The 20,089-nt window shown below is 44.3% G+C and overlaps 1 long non-coding RNA gene across 1 annotated transcript in view; it reads left to right on the forward strand.

Annotated features, from left to right (window-relative positions):
• The first annotated feature begins 4,638 nt into the window (after positions 1 to 4,638).
• LOC142491997 (uncharacterized) overlaps positions 4,639 to 20,089 on the forward strand; it is a 44,314-nt gene continuing 28,863 nt past the window's right edge. Inside the window, exon 1 of the long non-coding RNA XR_012800647.1 lies at positions 4,639 to 4,726. This is a non-coding gene — a long non-coding RNA (uncharacterized LOC142491997). The remainder of the gene's footprint in view (positions 4,727 to 20,089) is intronic.

The raw sequence follows: 20,089 nt of genomic DNA on the forward strand, positions 1-20,089 counted from the left end.
GGGGGCGGTACTCTCCCAGGAGTCTCAAGGTGAGGAGCACCCCATCCTTTATTTAAGTAGGAAACTAAATCCCAAGGAGAAAAATTACTCCATAGTAGAGAAAGAGTGTCTCGCAATAAAGTGGGCTGTAGAGACGCTCAAATACTATCTGTTGGGGAGAAAATTCCGGTTGGTCACAGATCATGCACCTCTTACCTGGATGTGTCAAAACAGGGAAAAGAATGCTAGAGTGACCAGGTGGTTCCTAAGCCTACAACCCTTTAAATTTTCTGTGGAACACAGGTCAGGGCCCAAACATGGCAATGCTGACGGGTTGTCAAGGATGCACTCCCTAATATCCATGGTCGCTCATCCCTCGAGGTCTGAGCTGGGGGGGAGGATATGTGACAGAAACCAGGGGATGGTAATAAATTCCGTATATAGGGCTCCCAGGATACTAGACAGTTTCTATCCTGTTTGGCCTGGGAGTGCAGCCTTATAATACATACACTCCATCCCACAGTTTGGCAAGCGCTGGAACTGAGGGATGAGAGATCCAGACCAGAGTTTGTCTGCTGCCTGATTTCTGTCACCTGTCATGCTAATTAGGAATCAGGTATGTAAGACTGATTTCCTGTTTGCTCTGGTCTCCCCACAAGAGCCAGGAGGCTGGAAGGCTGCTGAACTACAGAGGGGAGAAGCCTCTTCCCCAAACAGGTTCAATCTTTCTGTTCATTTGTGTAAGACTGCAAAAGTACCTTGTTTTGTTGTTGGGAGTGGAAAAGCCACTTCCAACCCTGAGTCAGGGATATCTAAGTTAAGTTATCGCTCAGGTGAGCAGCTTTTGTTTTGATCTGTTTTCTGTTGTATGCACTGTGGCAGTCTCAGTGCCTGGGACTGAATAAACCAGGCATAGCCTGTTTAAAGGAACAGTACGTGACGCCTCATCATTTAACCTACCCTAAAAGACCGTGTTCTAAACAGTCCCGGACAAACGACGGAGCCCCGGAGTAAGCCGTTTGTCACAATATATATATATATATATATATATATATATATATATATATATATATATATATATATATATATACAGTGTGTATATATATACAAAGTATATACTGTGCAGTATATATTTATTTCTCTTCATGTATTTATTTATTTATTTATTTAGATTTATTTATTAATTGTGGGGCTGCTGTGCGTGAATTTTTTTTATTGGGGGTGAGGGGGGTGTTTGGCCCTTGGTGTGAGTTTACGACTTGCAGCATCAGCACAATTAATAAATAAATCTAAATAAATAAATAAATAAATAAATGACAATAAATACATTTGAAATACATTTTAATTGATAGTGTAGATGTGCAGGGGGTCTCCGGAGCTGAAGCGCACAGGTTTCAGGTCTAGGGCCCCCGTGCCCCCCGAGATACAGGCCCCTTTAGGGGGTGCCGGTATCCCTCTGCTCTGCTTGGTTTACAGGCCGCGATCACGTGATCGGGGCCTTTAACGCAGAGCACTCAGCACTCAGAAACACAGGCCAGGCAGATTTAACACACACACACAATAGGGGGAGGTTTTTTTTACATAGCTTGCAGGGAAGCTTAACGCACACACACAATAGGGGGATAGGGGGAGGGGGTTTTACATAGATTAGAGAGAAGGCAGGGTGTTTTAAAAGCGAGAATAGGGGGAGGGGGTTTTACATAGATTAGAGAGAAGGCAGGGAGTTTTAACACAGACGTGAAAAATATGTATTGAATGTATTAATTGTTTATTATGCCTTAACCCCTTCATTGCCTTAGCGGCTATCCGCTATGGTAATGACGCAGCACTTTCCGTATTTTTAATAATATTGATCAGGAGCAGGGGGGGGGGGGTTCCCTGAGCATTACTTTCTGGCTCAGGGAACCACCTGCTCACTTTACAATATTATTAAAATAATGCTTCTTTACCATAGCGCATAGATGCTAAGGTAAAGAACGAGTGTTTATTTATACTGTATATATTATGTGTTTTATTGATACTGTACATGTGCAGAGGGTCTCCAGAGCAGAAGCGCACAGGTTTCAGGTCTGGGGACCCCGTGCCCCCCGAGATACAGGCCCCTTTAGGGGGTGCCGGTATCCCTCTGCTCTGCTTGGTTTACAGGCCGCGGTCACGTGATCGGGACCTTTAAACGCAGAGGGATACCGGCACCCCCTAAAGGGGCCTGTATCTCGGGGGGCACGGGGTCCCCAGACCTAAAACCAACGCGGTTCAGCTCCGGAGACCCCCTGCACATCTACACTATCAATAAAAATGTATTTCAAATGTATTTATTGTCATTTATTTATTTATTTTTTGGCGGCTGCTGTGTGTATTTTATTGTTGTGGGTTGCGGGAGGGTGGGTGAATGGGGTATTCGCCCCAACGATGGTTGGGGAGGGCTTGCGGGGGGGTGGGGGGGGTGGGGTGGGGTAGCGGGAGGGCTTAACCCCTTCACGACCGTAGCGGTATTAACTGCTACGGTCGTGAAGGGGTTAAGTGCACCCGCAACCCCCCCCCCTCCCGCAAGTCCTAAACTCACACCAAGGGCCAAATACCCCCCTCACCCATCCCCACTACACACAATAAAGCGGGCACGGTGGGTTAACCCCTTCATTGCCTTAGCGGCTATCCGCTATGGAAATGACGCAGCATTTTCCGTATTTTTAATAATATTGATCAGGAGCAGGGGGGGGGGGGTTCCCTGAGCATTAATATCTGGCTCAGGGAACCCCCTGCTCACTGTACAATATTATTAAAATAATGCTTCTTTACCATAGCGCATAGACGCTAAGGTAAAGAACGAGTGTTTATTTATACTGTATATTGTATGTGTTTTATTGATACTGTACATGTGCAGAGGGTCTCCAGAGCAGAAGCGCACAGGTTTCAGGTCTGGGGACCCCGTGCCCCCCGAGATACAGGCCCCTTTAGGGGGTGCCGGTATCCCTCTGCTCTGCTTTGTTTACAGGCCGCGGTCACGTGATCGGGACCTTTAAACGCAGAGGGATATCGGCACCCCCTAAAGGGGCCTGTATCTCGGGGGGCACGGGGTCCCCAGACCTAAAACCAACGCGGTTCAGCTCCGGAGACCCCCTGCACATCTACACTATCAATAAAAATGTATTTCAAACCATTTTTAATGTGCGGATGTTTGCGCAGAGAGAGAGCAGCGGATCTCTCTCTGCTGCAAACACATCTCGCCCCCGCCGCCCATACAGTAGTATCATTTATGTATGTGCATATACAGTACAGTACAGTACTGTACAGTACTGTATGTTAGGGCTTACAGGGGTTGTTGTTATACAGTATATATATATATATATATATATATATATATATATATATATATATATACTGTACAGTATACAGTATACAGTATACTGCATTACAATTCATTATAGGGGACGGCTTCACAGAGAACAGCTCGCAAGCGCCACCATGTGTATTTTGACGGCATTGCAGTATTGTAACCAGCCGGAATAAAAAGCTAAAATTCCTGCCGGAAAATAACGCAATGCACTCTGGCAGAAAACTATCAGAAACCTGAATACACCCGAGTATACCCGAATTCGCAGGACTAGCCGTGCTCGAATAAAGTGTGTCGCCAGTGTAGCATTTACTGACGAAAAAAGGTGCAAGAGCAAATAGCACTACTTAAATGTGCAATGATATTTAAGTGAATATAGATATACTGTAGTTCAATGTGATATGGTGATTAATCAAAATTAGTACTATCCTTGGAGGAAGTGGAGCTCCCAAACAGGACTCAAACCCAGTCCGGGCAAAGTTTTGGCAGAAACAATTAGGGCGCAAACTTCATCCAGGTACATAAAAGAAATACATAACAACAATAGTGCAACACAGTACAGTATACACAATTTAAATACGAATCGGATAAATCTGTGAATGTTAAACTCACGTGCTCCACGTGAAAATCAGGCAGTAGGGTTATATAAAGTAACTAACTCAGAAGAACATCTACATAGGCTCTTGATACATCCAGAAATTAATTTCCATAAAGGTCAGAAGAGGAGAGGAGAGGGAGGGGAATCCCACATAAAGGAGACAAAGCAAATACTGCATAGTGATTTAATAAATCTAAAACACAAAGTAATGCACTTACATAAGTGTCTTTGACCACCCCAGGTCAGAGCACTGGAACTGGACAGCAGCACTTCCAAACAGCCCTTGATCCTGCTAAACGCCCGCTAACAGTAGATGAAATCACAGGGCTGAATATCTGGAACCAATTCAGCTACAGACCACTAGCAGCAAATGACTTCCCCCCCCCCAAGTCTATGTATAGCAAGACTCTGCCCTACGCATTTTGTTCACAAATGAACTTCCCCTGGGGCTATTCTTTTGTGATATTTGGTTCCCCTCCCTTTTAATTGTCCCGCCGCCATCCGAAAATGAGTTGCGTCACGTCATCAATGACATCACGATGCTCTCTGGCGTCTGGCGTGTCATGATGTATTAGCATTCCTGACGTCACAGCATTTTCCCACACTGCCGACGTCACGGCGCGATCCATCGGCGATCGCAGCAACTCTGGATGTTTCAGTTTGCTGTCATGGCAACTCTCACTTGCTTCTGAGCCACCAATCAGCGCGCTCATTGTTACACATCACCGGCAGCTTTCGCTGCTACTGCACCACCAATGGAAACGCAGCTCTCCATATACATGAGCTACACACAATATTATATAAAACAATACTAAACAGTAAGTACAATAGTGTTCCTATTTCTACAAAGATGTTTAAATCCTCAATTTACACAATAACATATAAAACACAGTAGCATCTAAAATACAAGAAGATATACGTGTTAAAACAAATTAGATGTTACATAATTATATATTAATATATTAATAAAACCCAAGCTGTTAAATAGTCTTTCTTAGAATCCACATTGGACTTTAGCAAGTTGGATATGGATTTACAAGAAAAATTAGACTTATTAGAAAGTAATATTATCTCTACCAAAGATTCTAAGTTTTTTAGAGATAAGAAAGATAATGCAATTGTACATGTAGGATTAGAAACTGGGGGAAACCAGAAGTCTTATGTAGCCCTTTTTCTGACGCCTTCCTAAGGGACTACTGGTACTGTACACAACCTGCGGCTCCAGGAGATCTGAGCCTCCGCTAGCTGGGAGCCTGGGGTAACGGTTCTAGCGCAGCGCCTCCACTTGCCCAGGATCCCCGTTATGTAAGATTGCCCTGGGTAAGAACCATACCATACAGTGTGTGCAACCAAGTTTTACTATGCATAGGCAGTCTTATCTTATTCTCTATATAACATCACACATAACTTGCATATATATTATAACGTTAGAGTCCTTATACTATACCGGCTCAGCCACACCTCTAGGGAATTTGTCCGGTATAACAGTGGCTCCGCCACGCTCTTATAGAGGTTGTCCTTGTAAAGTATTAGGTAGTATGCTCAGTCCGCTAGCCACTTGCTAGTGTCACTACAGAGGTATTCCTAAGGCGGGATCAGCGCCTGATGACCGGTGTTGGTGCACTTTCCATTACAATGTACCTTCCGGTCACGGCGGTGACCGTTCCTTCTTCACAAAGGATCCGTGCCTCCGCTCCTTGACCTCCCGATGTCGCGGTGTCCCGCCGTCTGATCCCAGATGACGGCGACGGCCACAACTCGGTGCGTTGTCCCTAACTAAAGTGACAATTCCTTCCGCTATCGGGCGTCCCTGCAGTACTGCAGCCTACGGTGACTCAGGGAATTCTCCTATGGGCCTGAGGGGAATAGCTGACCTATGCAGGTGGGTCACTGAACCCCTGCACTCACACTGCGTCCTCCGGCTCTGTACTCCTCTCCTCCCTAGCGTGGTCTCTCTCTACACTTCCTCTTCCTTCTAATCCCAGCTTTCTCATTGGCTCCTAGCGTCAGGTGACTGATCCAGAGCTCCTGGAAGTTGTAGTCCATTAATAGAGCCTTTCCCTTATTGGCCTGTCGTTCGCGCGCTTCCATCGCGCATGCGCGACCTCTCCACTTTGTTAGTGCCCTCTGCAACATTGCGCAATAACATGGCGGCACCCTGTACTATCGTGCCGTCACGGAACCTGCCGCACTCCCTCCGCGCGCACACATAAAGTAACTAACACACCCTTACATTTACAACAATTACTATCAAACAAACCCAAACCTAGAGATTCTTCCAGAGAATGGGTTAATGTGACTCATAAAAAGAGGGAGGTTACACCCCCTCGTGCTTATAAAAAGAAAGAACATTCACCTTATAAATATTCACGTAGAGAAAGCCCTCCCCGTTATAGGGAAAAATATGTAGAAAAGAAAATACGTTTTCCAAGTAAAGAACAAAGACCTGAGAAATATGTCAAAAGGGAATATAGACCCCCTAAGAAATATTCATCAAGGGAAGATGATGGTGAGGTTACGTCCACCTCATCTGCTCCTTTTTGAGGGGCAGATTATTACCTACCCATTAAAGGGAAAAACTACCATTGGAAAAACCGTTATTAAGTTGTTTTCACCAAAACAGGTTCTCCCCTTTGAGGGAGGATTACAGGTTGGTCACACCCTCCAGGAGAAGAAAACAAGGGAGTTTGTAGAAGAGGTTCTAGAGGAGTAGAAACTCTAATCAAAAGGGCAAGGTAATCAATACAGATGGGATTTTCGATGTCAGCAAGATTATGCTCTCTCAAGAGGAACTAACAGTTCTCTCTAAGGGTCTTACATTTTCTCCCACTGCTAATTTTAGTTCTTTTAATTTGTTTATTGATGCGAATACATTTTAAAGAAAGCTTACCGTGAAAAGACATTTTTTTAAAAGGGAATTTGATTTACCCGATCCACGCAATGCCCCTATAATTAACATTGGAATTAAGGATGGATTTGTCCATATGGGCCTGAAACAGAAACCAACATTTTACTCATCATGATAAGGGTAATTTTGTTGATACTTTTTACCATCTTATTGTAAATGACTTCGAATCTGTGGTGAAAAAAAAACTAGGAGTAAGAACAACTTAAGTAAAAAACAAAGTCAGGTCTTGAAGAGTCTCAGAAAATACTGATATAGTTATGAAACTGGCTGACAAAGGTGGCGGCACGGTTTATTTTTTTTTATAACTTAAATTTTATTGAATCAAGACAGCATAAAATACATTACAGAATACTTTTGTCTTGTATGCAAACAATATTTTAACAATTATATAAGTAACAACGAGGTCCTGCTGTGCTTCGGGACCCGGTCTTCCGGGTACTTTGGTGTGGACTATATAGTCCAAGCCGACTCTACTTAAATGGACAAACAGACACATATAACTCAACTTAAAAGGGGAGACAATACATACTCACAGAAAAAAAAAAAAAAAAAAAAAAAAAAAAAAAAATTGAGGCGGGATGGGGAGGGGAGGGGAGAGGGGTAGGTTGGGGGTGAGGTAGGGGGAGTGCATTGGTAGTATGTGCGGCACGTGGCTCCGTGCTAAGCATCGCAGATGTTTGCAAGCTGAGTCGTCTCTCTTATTACTTATGTTATAATGTTGCTATAAGGGGTCCTGGGTGAATAGAATACTTCCTGTAAGCCCCTCCCAAGGAGAACGCACCTACTGTTATCAGAGCCATATTGAGGACCTCTCAATCCCCGGGATATCTGTCTGTGCCAGCCAAGGCGTCCAGACTTTTAGAAAATTGTCACCAGTATCGTTAACTAAACTCGTTAATTTTTCCATCTGGCAAATGAACCAAATTCGATTCCGAATCTTTGGGATGGTTGGAATATCAGATTGTTTCCATAATGCTGCGATCTCGCACCGCGTTGCAATTGCGAAATGGGCAATTAGTTTGTTATTTGTTTTGGAAAGGCCCGTCAATGGCCTGTTCAGTAGGAACAACCACGGGTCTGGGGGAATGGTGAGATCGAACAGTCTCTGTATCCAATGTCTAATCGCTTCCCACAGTGGAGAGATCCGTGGACAAGACCACAGCATATGTAACAGGTCGGCTGTTCCTCCGCACTGGCGGGGGCACAGGGGAGAGGAACCCGGCACAAACCTTGATAATTTCAGTGGGGTGAGGTACCATCGCATTAGGACTTTATATGCGTTCTCCTTGAGCGTGGTGCATATGGAGCTCTTCGCTGTGGCCATATATATGGCGCTCCATTCTTCATCTTCTAAGTTTTCTCCCAGATCTGTTTCCCATTGAGAACGGAATGAGGGTATCTGCTGCTCATGTTCACCAGAACTGATCACTTCTCCGTATAGCTGAGATGTAAGTCCCTTCGTGTCGGTCTCAGCCAGACAGAGCTTTTCGAAAGATGTTAATAGGGGGTATGGGGCAAGTTTGTTATAAAATGCCCTGATCTGGAGGTATCTAAAGAATTCTGAGTGAGGGATCTCTTTTTCTTCCCTGATATGGTCGAATGTTTTGATTTTTCTGTCGTGACCCTCCAGATCTCTAATCCGATTGTAGCCCCTCTGTCTCCAGATTGAGATATTACTGACTGATAGACCTGGAGCGAAATCAGGGTTATTCCAAATGGGTGTTGCCATAGAATGTTTTGTCGTAAGGGAATACCGAAATTTCGTAGACTCCCAAATTGACACTGAGTTGGTCATCGAGGAGAGCGGCATGGCGGTAAATTTTCGCGCCGTTTTAGGTAACCAAATTAAGCTGCTCAGTTCCAGAGGTGCACATGCAGCATTTTCTAATTCCACCCATCTCTTTAACTTTGGGTTAGAATGCCATTGTACAATCTGACTTAATTGTGCCGCCTTGTAATATGATACCAGGCAGGGTACAGCTAGGCCGCCCGCCGCCACAGATCTTTTCATATTTAATTTACTTACTCTTGGTTTTTTACCTCCCCAGATGAATTTGGATATTTCAGATTGAAGTGAGTGCAAGTCCCTCCAACTGAGTGGCACTGGGAGAGTTTGGAAGAGGTATAATAAACGGGGGAGTAAATTCATTTTGACACTATGGATATGTCCAATCCAGGATATCCTTTTGGATGTCCACTTCCGTAAATCAGATTTTAAGGTCCGAATCAGGTTGGGGTAATTTGCATTGTACACGTCTTTTACAGTTTTGGTGATGTGGACACCCAGGTATTTTATGTGGTTTTGTTGCCAATTAAATTTGAAATTTAATTTTAGTAATTTCTCCATGTGTCTAGGGAGGTTGATGTTGAGGGCTTCCGATTTGGATTGATTGATTTTGAAGCCGGAGACCTTAGAAAATCGATCTAGTAGGTCGAAGAGGTTTGGTAGGGATGTAAGGGGTTTTGTGATAATCAAGAGGATGTCATCCGCATACAGGGCCGCTTTATGGGTCTGGGAGTATGCGTTTAACCCTGAGATGTCTGGGTTTCCTCTGATTTGTGCCGCCAGTGGTTCGATACATAGGGCAAATAAAAGCGGGGATAATGGGCAGCCCTGTCTCGTGCCACTCTTTATTTGGAATGGCAGAGAGGGGTAGCCTTGGTGTATGACCCTGGCGGTGGGGCCAGAGTACAGCGATAGAATCGCCTCACTCACCCGATCTCCAAAGCCAAATGTCGCAAGCGTCTCTTTTAGATATGGCCAGTCTATCCTATCGAAAGCTTTTTCTGCATCCAGACTTAACAACATGCTTTGAGTTGCCTTACTATTTGCCAAATCCAACAGATCAATAAATCGTCGTGTATTATCCGCTGCTTGCCGGCCCTTGATAAATCCGACTTGATCTGGGTGTATAAGTCTGGGTAGGATGAGACTAAGTCTATTGGCCAATAATTTAGCGTATAATTTAACATCAGTGTTAATTAATGATATAGGCCGGTAACTTTTGCAGTCTAGCGGGTCTTTCCCAGTTTTATGAATTAGTGATATTGACGCCTTTAACATCTCCTTGGGGATGGGGGCTCCCGCTAAAATAGCGTTAAACATGCGGAGCAACCTTGGGGCGAGCAGCTTTATAAATTTCTTATAGTAAAGCCCTGAGAATCCATCAGGCCCAGGGGCCTTTGATGGCTTCAGTTCTTTAATGGCCTGAGATAGTTCTTCCATAGTGAAGTCAGCATTCAGAACTGCTCTATCAGTGTCCGTCAATCTCCCTAGTTCCGAGCTGGCTAAGAAATCTCTTAGGGCACCGCTCGTTGTAGAGTTATGTGCCACTTTTTCACCGTTATACAGTGTTTCATAGAAGGAGCCGAATTCGTTTACAATTTTCTGAGGATTAGACGTGGGGATACCAGATTTTAAGCGTATAGCTTGGATGTTATACTTAGCTTGCCTGTCCTTTAGCATGCGGGCCAGCATTGTATCCGGCCTGTTCGCTTTCTCGTAAAATTTTCTCTTTGACCAACTCAGTGAATTGTCAGCTCTGGAAGCTAGTAGCATGTTAAGTTCAATTTTGACATCTTTTACCTCTTGTAAGGTTTTGGGGTCTAAATTCCTTTTATGGTTAGAGGAGAAAATCTGTAATTTGTTTTGGAGATTGATAATTTTGGACTCTCTTTCTCTCTTTCGTCTGGCTGTGATATTTATTAACGTGCCGCGTAACGTTGCTTTATGGGCTTCCCATAGGACAAGCTGTGAGTCAACAGAGCCCGTATTGATATTGAAGAATTGGTCAATCTCGTTGCCAATAATATCACATATTTCCGGTATTTTTAAGATTGATTCATTAAGTTTCCAGTTCGTCCCAGGTCTATCAGTTCGGATATTATTGCACCTTAGCTCTATTGGTGCATGGTCTGACCATGAAATATCATGGATCCCTGCTCGGGTAACCTCAGGAACCAGTTGACAGGACACAAAAAAGTAATCAATTCTGCTGTACGAGCCGTGTGGGTGAGAGAAGAAAGTGTAATCCCTGTCCGCCGGATGTAGTTCCCTCCATATATCTGACAATTGGTTGGTCTTGAGGCCCCGGCGCAAAGATACACCCGCTCCTTTGTTGTACTGACCTACGACCCCTGACCTATCCATGTGCGGTTGCATGACTATGTTAAAGTCACCCGCGAGTACGACGCTCCCTTGGGCTACTGAGTTTAGGGTTCTGAAAAACTTATCGAAAAAGATCGTGTTCTTCTCGCTGGGAGCGTATAAGCAGGCCAACGTGATTCTCTGCCCCCTAATTGTTCCTACAACAATGATGTATCTACCATCCGTATCACGTTTAGTTAACTGCACCTCGAACGGAATGCTGTTCCGGAATAGTATAGCTACCCCCCGTTTTTTGACTGCTGCTGCTGATGTGAAAACCTGGGTGAAATCTTTGTCAAGATATTTAGGGGCACTTGATTTACTAAAGTGTGTCTCCTGTAGAAAAAGGATTTCAGCATGTTTCCTTTTATAGTCTGTAAAGGCCAACTTCCGTTTGGTTGGGTTGTTAAAGCCCTGTACGTTATGGGAAATAAGTATCAACGCCATTTATTAAAGTGTGTGTGTGATAGCTTCGTGAAATCTTTGGACTCACCCAAGAATCCATCCCTGGAGCATGTCCGGTCTGTAGTGCTGAGACGCATCTGTACCATCTGTTGTGTGTTTTGACGGTGTGGACGATGTTCCCCTGAGAGGTGAAGGGAGGGAGAGGTGGGAGGGTGAGAGGTGGGAGGGGGAGGGGGGGAAGGGAGGGTGGGAAGGCGGGGGATGGGGGACCACATGCAGGTAAGAACATTAGGGAGGAAACAAAAAATAACATGCATATATAACGACAATATTGCAGAGACATCAAATAATAAAAAAACAAGAATCCACCTCGGGAGCCCCCGAGTGTGTCTCTTGCGCCCATGGGGTTGGTCTCCTGGTCCAGTCTTATAGAGGGATCTCTCCGTCTTGCTGGGACCCGACCTCCCTGGGACTTGTGTGCGATCCCTCTTTCTCAGGGATCGAAAGTGGAAATGCATGCACGCCAATACGGGGGATCCCGCCGGCGTGTTTTTCATAATCAGCTACTATATGTAACTCCGTTAAACTCTTCAACGATGGAAACTGGAACAGAAACTGCATATCAATAAACACCTCCAAACATAACGAAAAACTTTGCCCTGTGTCTAACCTTCTGTCACCCTCCCTGAACCACGTTACCAATTTGGAGCTCATCTACTTAGTTCCTTGGAGAATGTTAACTCATATACCTCCAGTCTGAGATGATCATGTCCATAGCAGCCCTTTTCTTCTGGGTAACTCTACCATGTATGAGGATATCTACACTGATGAACAGATGTACCCTGCCCTCCGTGAATCCGAGCCTAACATATCAAGTGATTAATCCTCGTCAGTCTGACTATACCCTCCAAAGAGCCTATCCCCTCTTAGATTGTGAGTTGCATGTCTTCTAGTAGCCCTATGCAGAGATCCCTCTGTGCATGTGCCACAGACGTAGCGGAAATAACCTGTCTCCCTGCCCACTTATGCCTGCGCTATCTATATACCTCCGGAGGCTACGTTGTTCAGCATCTTAGCGGCTCCTGTACTCATCACTAAGGTATCTCAGGTCAGGAGTCTAGCTTCCCAGATAGCGCTTTATAGGGAGAGATAGGCTTTAGTCTCTCTAGACCGTGGTCGAGGGACTTAAGTAAATTTTTATTTTATTTTTAAACCTTATATTATGAATCCTGTGGTGGGATTGGCTTGTTTTTTGTTTACCCAACCAATCGCCCCTCTTCTTCCTCCCCCCCTTCTTCTTCTCCTTCCTCCCCTCACCTCCTCTTTCTTCCACCTCTTCTCCCTCCCCCTCACTCCACCTCTTCCTCCCATCTCTCTCTCTTCCTCTCTCCCACCCCCCTTCTTCTCCTCCATCCCCCTCTCCTCCTTCCTCCCCCACCCCCCTTTCCCTTAGATCCTTTTTATTGTGTGTACATCTGCATCCCCTCTCCTCCTTCCTCCCCCATCCCCCTCTCCTCCTTTTCCCCCTCCCCCCTCCTCCTCCCCCCCACTCCCCCTCCTCCTCCCCCCCTCTCCTCCTTCCCCCCCCCCTCCCCCCTCCCTCCCTCCCTTAGATCCTTTTTATTGTTTGAATGTTTTATATGCGTGTATATGAATACTGTATGTGTATATGGAAGACCACAGTTCTGGGGCACAGGCACAGGCGGAGGCTGCTATGCACACTTCTCTGCAGCGCGCCTAGAGCTCCTCTATGCCTGCGTCCCCGTCAGCCTCCTCATTCAGTGTGGCTGCGCTCCTCGGCCGCCATCTTGGTGAGGGCAGCAAGCCCCTCCGCTTCCTCTCTCTTCTGCGCAGGCGCCGGGATCCCGCGTGTGGCAGCGCTCCTCGGCGGCCATCTTGGTAGGGGCAGTAAACGCCCCCGCCTCCTCCCTCTTCTGCGCAGGCGCCGGAGGTCCCGTTCGTGGCAGCACTCCTCGGCGGCCATCTTGGAGAAGGCAGCAGGCGCCTCCACTTCCTCCCTCTACTGCGCAGGCGCCCGGTATCCAGCTCTCGCGGGAAGACGGTGCGGGGTGATGACGTCACTGGACAAGCCCGCGAAGATCAGTGAAGCTCCCGCGCGCCTCGGGGAAGGAGCAAGGGAAGAAGCAGGGGAAGATGGCTGCCGGCAAAAAGTGTGAGTAGGACCTGCTGCTTTGTCGGGCGCTGATTCCCCTCTCTAGGGAGTGGTGAGGGCTACGGGAGGGGTCCCAAACGGTCCCGAGGGCATGAGGGGCAGTGTTGGGGTTGGACCATACCGTAGATTCTGGCGGTTGTGGCTAGTGGAGGGTCATTCATGCAGGGCTCAGTGTATCCGTCGTGGGTTAGCTCATGGCTGCGCGGGGGCGCCATCTTTAGCCGCCGCATGGCGAGGGGAGCTCTGAGTTGATCCTAGGACCCTCCTAAGGAATCCCTCAGTGTCTTCCATATTTTTGAGGATATGTGTCACTCCGTTTTTAAACACCATGAGGGCACATGGGAACAGCCAGCGATATCTAATCTCTTGATCTCTTAGCGTTCTGGTTACTGGGGTCATTGCTCTCCTTTTTGCTAGTGTGGCAGGTGACAGATCCTGATACACTTGGAATTTTATTTTCTCAAACTCCACTACCTTCAGTTCCCTTGCTATTCGGCAAGTTTTTTCTTTGGTGCGGTAACAGTGGAATCTGAGCACCACATCCCTTGGGGGGTCTCCTTGCTGAGGTCGTCCCCTCAGCGCCCGGTGGCATCTGTCAAGCACTAGGTCTCTGGCAGCCATGTCTGGAAATATATGTTCCAGCCACCTCGAAGTAAATTCCTCTGGGTCAGTTATAGTTTCTGGGACCCCTCTCAGCCGAATGTTACAGCGCCGGTCGCGGTTCTCTGCGTCCTCAATTTTATCCTCTAGGGAAGTGACCTGTGCCTTTAAGGCGGATATTTGAGCCTGTGTTTCTGCTGTGGATGTAGCTGTCTCATCTGCCCTGAGTTCCAAAGCGGCCGTACGCTCCCCTATTGCGTCCACATCCTTCCGAAGTGCCCAAAGCTCAGACTTAAAGAATTGTTGCATATTGGTGCAAAACTCCTTCATGTCTTTACGTCTCATTATATCCATATCGTCTGGTTCTTCAGGTGCGGAGTCCAATTCTGGGTCTGCTGATGCTGTCTGCACTGGAGATTCAGGTACGTCAGCCCTGGCAGCCCCTTTGCTCTTAAAATAAGTAGACACCGGCTGTGTTTTTTTTCTTAAAGTCTTAGTTGATGCCATGTCTGTATATTTAGACACGTTCTGCAGATACTGGATTATGCAGATGCTGTGTTTTTGCTGGAGTTAGATCGATTTGAAACGCCGGAGGGGATGGAGCTCACACTCTAAGCTGCCATTCACCTCCTTGTCGTGCACGCCTCTCCCCGGCGGCACGGTTTATATGGAAAGAACATACTATATAGAAGAATCACTTCGACTCTTAGGTGATTCCGATATGTATAAACTATTAACAGCTAGTCCTGCTAGACCATTTTTGCAAGATTTGGAATCTCTGCAAAGCAGAGGCAAACATTAGGGAATACTTAATGATCAGGAATATTAATATTTAAGTGTACCTTTTCCCAAAGTTCCAGTTTGTTATTTTTTTTGCCAAAAATGGATAAATATCCACTACGACCACCAGGGAGACCCATTATATTGGGTGTAAGGTCAGCAACATCAAACCTATCCAAATATATTGATACATTCCTTCAAAGATATGTGATAGATTTACAGTCACATTTGAAGGATAACACTCATATTATTCATTTACTTAAAGAGATACAGTGAAAAGATGAGTATATCCTGTGTACAGTGGATGTATCCTCCTTACACATAGTTATAGATCATAATAAAGGCTGTGAAGCTATTAGGATGATCCTTATAGACAAACAGAAATTGGATCTGGCTCAAGTTAATTTCATTTTAGATAGTATTAATTACATTTTAACTCACAATTACTTTTGGTTTGATAGTAATTTGTATTTGTAGTTGTGTGTCATGACCATGGGTCCCAGGTTTGCGCCAAGTTACACAAAGCTCTTTTTGGGAGTTTGGAAGGATGTGATATTTCATCACAATCCTTATGGCGAAAACCTGGTCCTATGGCGTCACTAAATAGACGATATTATTTTCATTTGGAATGGACCGGAGGCCCTCCTATTTGAATTTATGGAATATTTAAATAACAATGACCGGAATATTACATTTATTAAAAACCATAGTAGTTTTGATTCCATTCCATATGGCCAATTTAGGCATATTCTGCCAAATTGTTCAGAGATCAATACATTGCAGGAACAGGCTCAAGTTTTACAAGATGGGTTTCTAGAGAAAAATATATAAACCTCTACAAATTAAAGAAGCCAGGGATAGGCCATCCAATTTGGACAGTGAACATTTGCTGGGTATTCCAAATTGAAATCAAACTTTATTCCATTTATAACACAGTATAATAGAGAGTCCTATCAAATACAAAAAATAATACGCGAACACTGGCATGTTTTGAAACAGGATTATCTTCTATAAGACTATTTACCAGAAAATCCTCAATTAGTCTTTACCAAAGCAAGAAACCTTAAAGATAATTTGGCACCAAGTGCCCATGAAAAACAAAAACAAGTAGTGATGCAAGATGGAATATGGTTACCAAATAAACCGAATGGATTTTTAAAATGTGATCAGTGAGCTTGTAAATTTGGGGTAGAAAAGACTGATTCTTTCATTTGTAATGTGACTAAGGTTACATCCAAAATTAAGAGCTTTATAAACTGTAAAAGTTATTTTATAGTATATGTCCTTATCTGACCTGTGGATATCAGTATATTGGCCACACTATTCAGCCCCTCAGGGTCAGAATTTTGGGACATATACACAACTTCAGTTTAGGATTAGAAACCCATAATGTGTCTTTACACTTTAAAAGAATATTACCATTCTGATCCCTCCGGTCTCAAATATATGGGAATAGTGCAGGTGCCTGCCCATCGCAGGGGTAGGAATAGGACATTAGCTTTATCCAAAAGAGAACCCTTTTGGATCTATCGACGATGCAGTCTGCAACCTAAAGGCTTAAATGTCAATTTTGACATAAATGCATTTTTGGTTTAAAAATAATTGGATTACTAGTTATTTTTTGTAAAATCATTTTTCTTTGTTATCATTATATTGTAATTTTACTTGACTATTGGTTAAGTTTTTGATTTAATTAAACTCCCTTTGATTAGTTTTTTGGTATATTTATTAATAAAATTATTTTGCAATAGTCTATTACATTTTTTGTGAAACGCGTAGGGCGGAGTCTTGCTATACTTAGATTTTGGGGAGGGGCATTCATTTGCTGCTAGTGGACTGTAGCTGAGAATTGGTTCCAGATATTCAGCCCTGTGATTTCATCTACTGTTAGCGGGCGTTTAGCAGGATCAAGGGCTGTGTCCTGGAACCAGATTCCATATTCCTCTGTGCCCCTTTACAGCTTGGGATTTATTTCTCCCTAGTTTGTCTGTCTGTTATTTTCCCTGTCTCAGCAGCTTGCTGTATGAGAAAAGGCAACATTATTGCTACATGTTGTTTACACAGCCTGTGTTGGTTGCCTGCAGCTCATATTCTCCTAGCTGAGAGTGGGCTATTCCTACCCCCCTGTCCTTGCTGACAGTTAGTATAGTCTCACTTCTCATCTAGTGTGACCCTTGCTCCTCACTTCCTTTTCACCCTGGACTCTGAGTGAGTACTGCCTGCTATTTACCCCAGCAAGGCCTTTTTGTTTTACACTGTCTCATCCTTGATACACTGCACTTCAGACAGAGAAGCACTCTCTATCTACATTACATCTACAAGCACCTATCTCCCTGTGATTTTCCCTCAATAAAATTAAGAAAGAGAAAAGGACTTGTTTGTGCTTTGGAAGAGGTGAAACATGAGTTAAGCTTACTGGAACCATTCACCATACACCATTCGTGACTCTGGTTTCAGGAAAGGCTGTTTGGAAGTGTTGCTGTCCAGCTCCTGTGTTGTGACCCAGGGTGGTCTGAATACCTACCTCATAGACACTTATATACTGTAAGTGCATTACTTTGTGTTTTATATTTATTAAAGCAATCTTCACTATATTTGTTTGTCTCCTTTATGTGGGATTCCTCTCCCTCTCCTCTCCTCTTCTGACCTTTATGGAAATTCGTTTCTGGATGTATCAAGAGCCTATATAGATGTTCTTCTGAGTTAGTTACTCTATATAAACACACTGCCTGATTTTTACGTGGAGCACGCAAGTTTAACATTCACAGATTTATCCGATTAGTATTTAAATTGTTTATACTGTGTTGCACTATTGTTGTTATTTATTTCTTTTATGTCTTTTTATGGATGAAATTTGCGCCCTGATTGACACTAAATGCTATATGGCAGAGACAATGTGAATATAATTATTAATATCCCGATAAATGTGTTAAAAATTGAAATAATATTTATAATCCCACCCCTTAATGGTGCTGCTGATCCAGAAAGTGTCCAATCAGTTAAATCCCAAATCCTTCCCCAGGGAAGGTGGTACCATATACTGTACAGTACTGTAGGATTAGAAAAAAGATAGAAGGGGAAAACTATTGCAAGATTTTGGAATGATAGGATAAGGAATGCAGCTTCTCTATACAATCACATGTGATAGATGATTTGCGTTCTCTTTAAAAATGTATTTCCTTCAGGAATTCATTTTTAATGGAAAGAAAAATGTACAGATAACGGCGCGGAACATTTTACTAAATAAATTTAAAATCAGGACATGATAAATCTCAAAAACATATGTTATGAACACAGTCACAGTTCTCCAGATCCTGTCACCAGAGCACCCATCATTCCTCCTGTATAGTGATGGTGTCGACGGTTACACGATCCGCGTTTAGAATACCTCACCACAACAAATCCAACTTCAATGTAGTGCAAGAAGGTAATCATTGATCAGTGAATGCAGTTCATAGCTGTTATGCTGTGCTCACCACGGACAAGGAGGGACCCCAAAACTGAGGTGAGATGGGTAACAGACTGCACCCACAGCTACGGGGACACGCCTGGAAAGTGGAAAATAGGCATCTGGAACCATCTGGGAGTATAACATAAAGTAAGATACTCGCCAGACGAGAAGGGAGATTCCAGAAGATAGGTGGTACCGAGAGCCTAGGGTCCAGAGCCGGGAGGTAGGTCGGAATCCGCAAACCGAGGTGAAGGGGTCAGGGAGTCCAGGAGGTCAGGATACAAACCAAGGGTAGAAGACCAGAGCGGATCCACAGCCATGCCGGTTCGGTATGCAAGGGATCACTAAGGAGACAAATAGACAGGAACTGAGGCAGGCACGACCGTGGTTAACACAGGTCATACAAAGCTATGCTCAGCCAAAGAATGAATGGCTAAGCAAGGTATAAGTAGGACGAAGGACCAATAGGGAGAGGGGGAGTAACGAGGGAGCGGCCCCAGGCAAGATAGGGATTGGTAGGGAGACACAACAGCTGTACTAGATGTGCAGCTTGTAAACGGTGCACGTGCATCAGGCGTGTGCGCCGCGCGGGAGAGGTGCGCGCGGCCTCAGCTGGGGGCGGGAGTTCCCCCTGAGGGAGGACGTAAAAGTCCTCTGCCGTGCACGCGCATGCACGAGATCAGTAGCCACCACGGGAAGCGGAGGAGAAGGGAGATCCCACCCGCGACGGCGCAAAAGCAGAACTGGAGCGGAGGTAAGTTAAGTCGCGGGGGAAACCCCTTTAGAGAGAGGTGTTCCCCCGGACCTTACAATAGCCCAGACTTGAAACAGGTCATTTTGGGCCATATTTACTAAACACTATTCTGCCAAAGACACCTTACAGCCCACTGACTTGAATGTGCTAAGAGGTATCTTCCAGCTTGGGATGGTGTCTTATGTCAGGAGACTGTTAAGCCATTATTACCCTTTATCTTACTGTTCAGGTACAAAAAATAAAATTGTAAGCTCTATATGGCAGAGAGTTGTACTGAAAAATGTCATATACAGAATATTGTTATTATTTAACGAAAGTGTTAAAGAAATATCAATTCTTGAGGCTTGCTGAGACTTTAGCAACGTGCACGAACACTGTCACAAATGATTGAATGCAGTCATTTCTTAAACACAACACAATAAAGAAAAGAAAATGAAGCCATTCAATAACCACATAATCAGTTACAACACCTGTAACAATGAAACGATGAATCTGAAAACAAATGTGATACTTATCATTAAGCAAATACAAAGACCATCAATTACTTGTGAATAAAAAAGGCAGTTTTGGTTCATCATGGCAACCAGCCCTATATTTTTCCAGATAGGGACTCTGACTGAACTTGTTTTAAAACTTAGTATCAAATTAGGTCTTTACGTGTGTGGATATTTGTCATTGTATTTTCAGTTTCATTATTTTTCTAATTTGGTAAGCTACAGGTGGGATGGATGGGGGGCAGATTTTTTGTGCAGAGTGATTCTTGTCTTTTCTGATTTATTCATAAGTCTTTATTTTATAGGAATAAGACCTCTACTACAGATGTTAATGAATGTTGTAGAGAGAGATTTCTAAATTCTAAAAACAACAGGGTGGACTATAATGGAAATGGAATATCTGGGGAAACATAATTTAACTAAGACTTCATCCTGCTAGCCACCAGAGGATTTGAGTAAAAAAAGTTGT

Source organism: Ascaphus truei, chromosome 4 (genome assembly GCF_040206685.1).
Source record: "Ascaphus truei isolate aAscTru1 chromosome 4, aAscTru1.hap1, whole genome shotgun sequence".
NCBI lineage: Eukaryota > Metazoa > Chordata > Amphibia > Anura > Ascaphidae > Ascaphus > Ascaphus truei.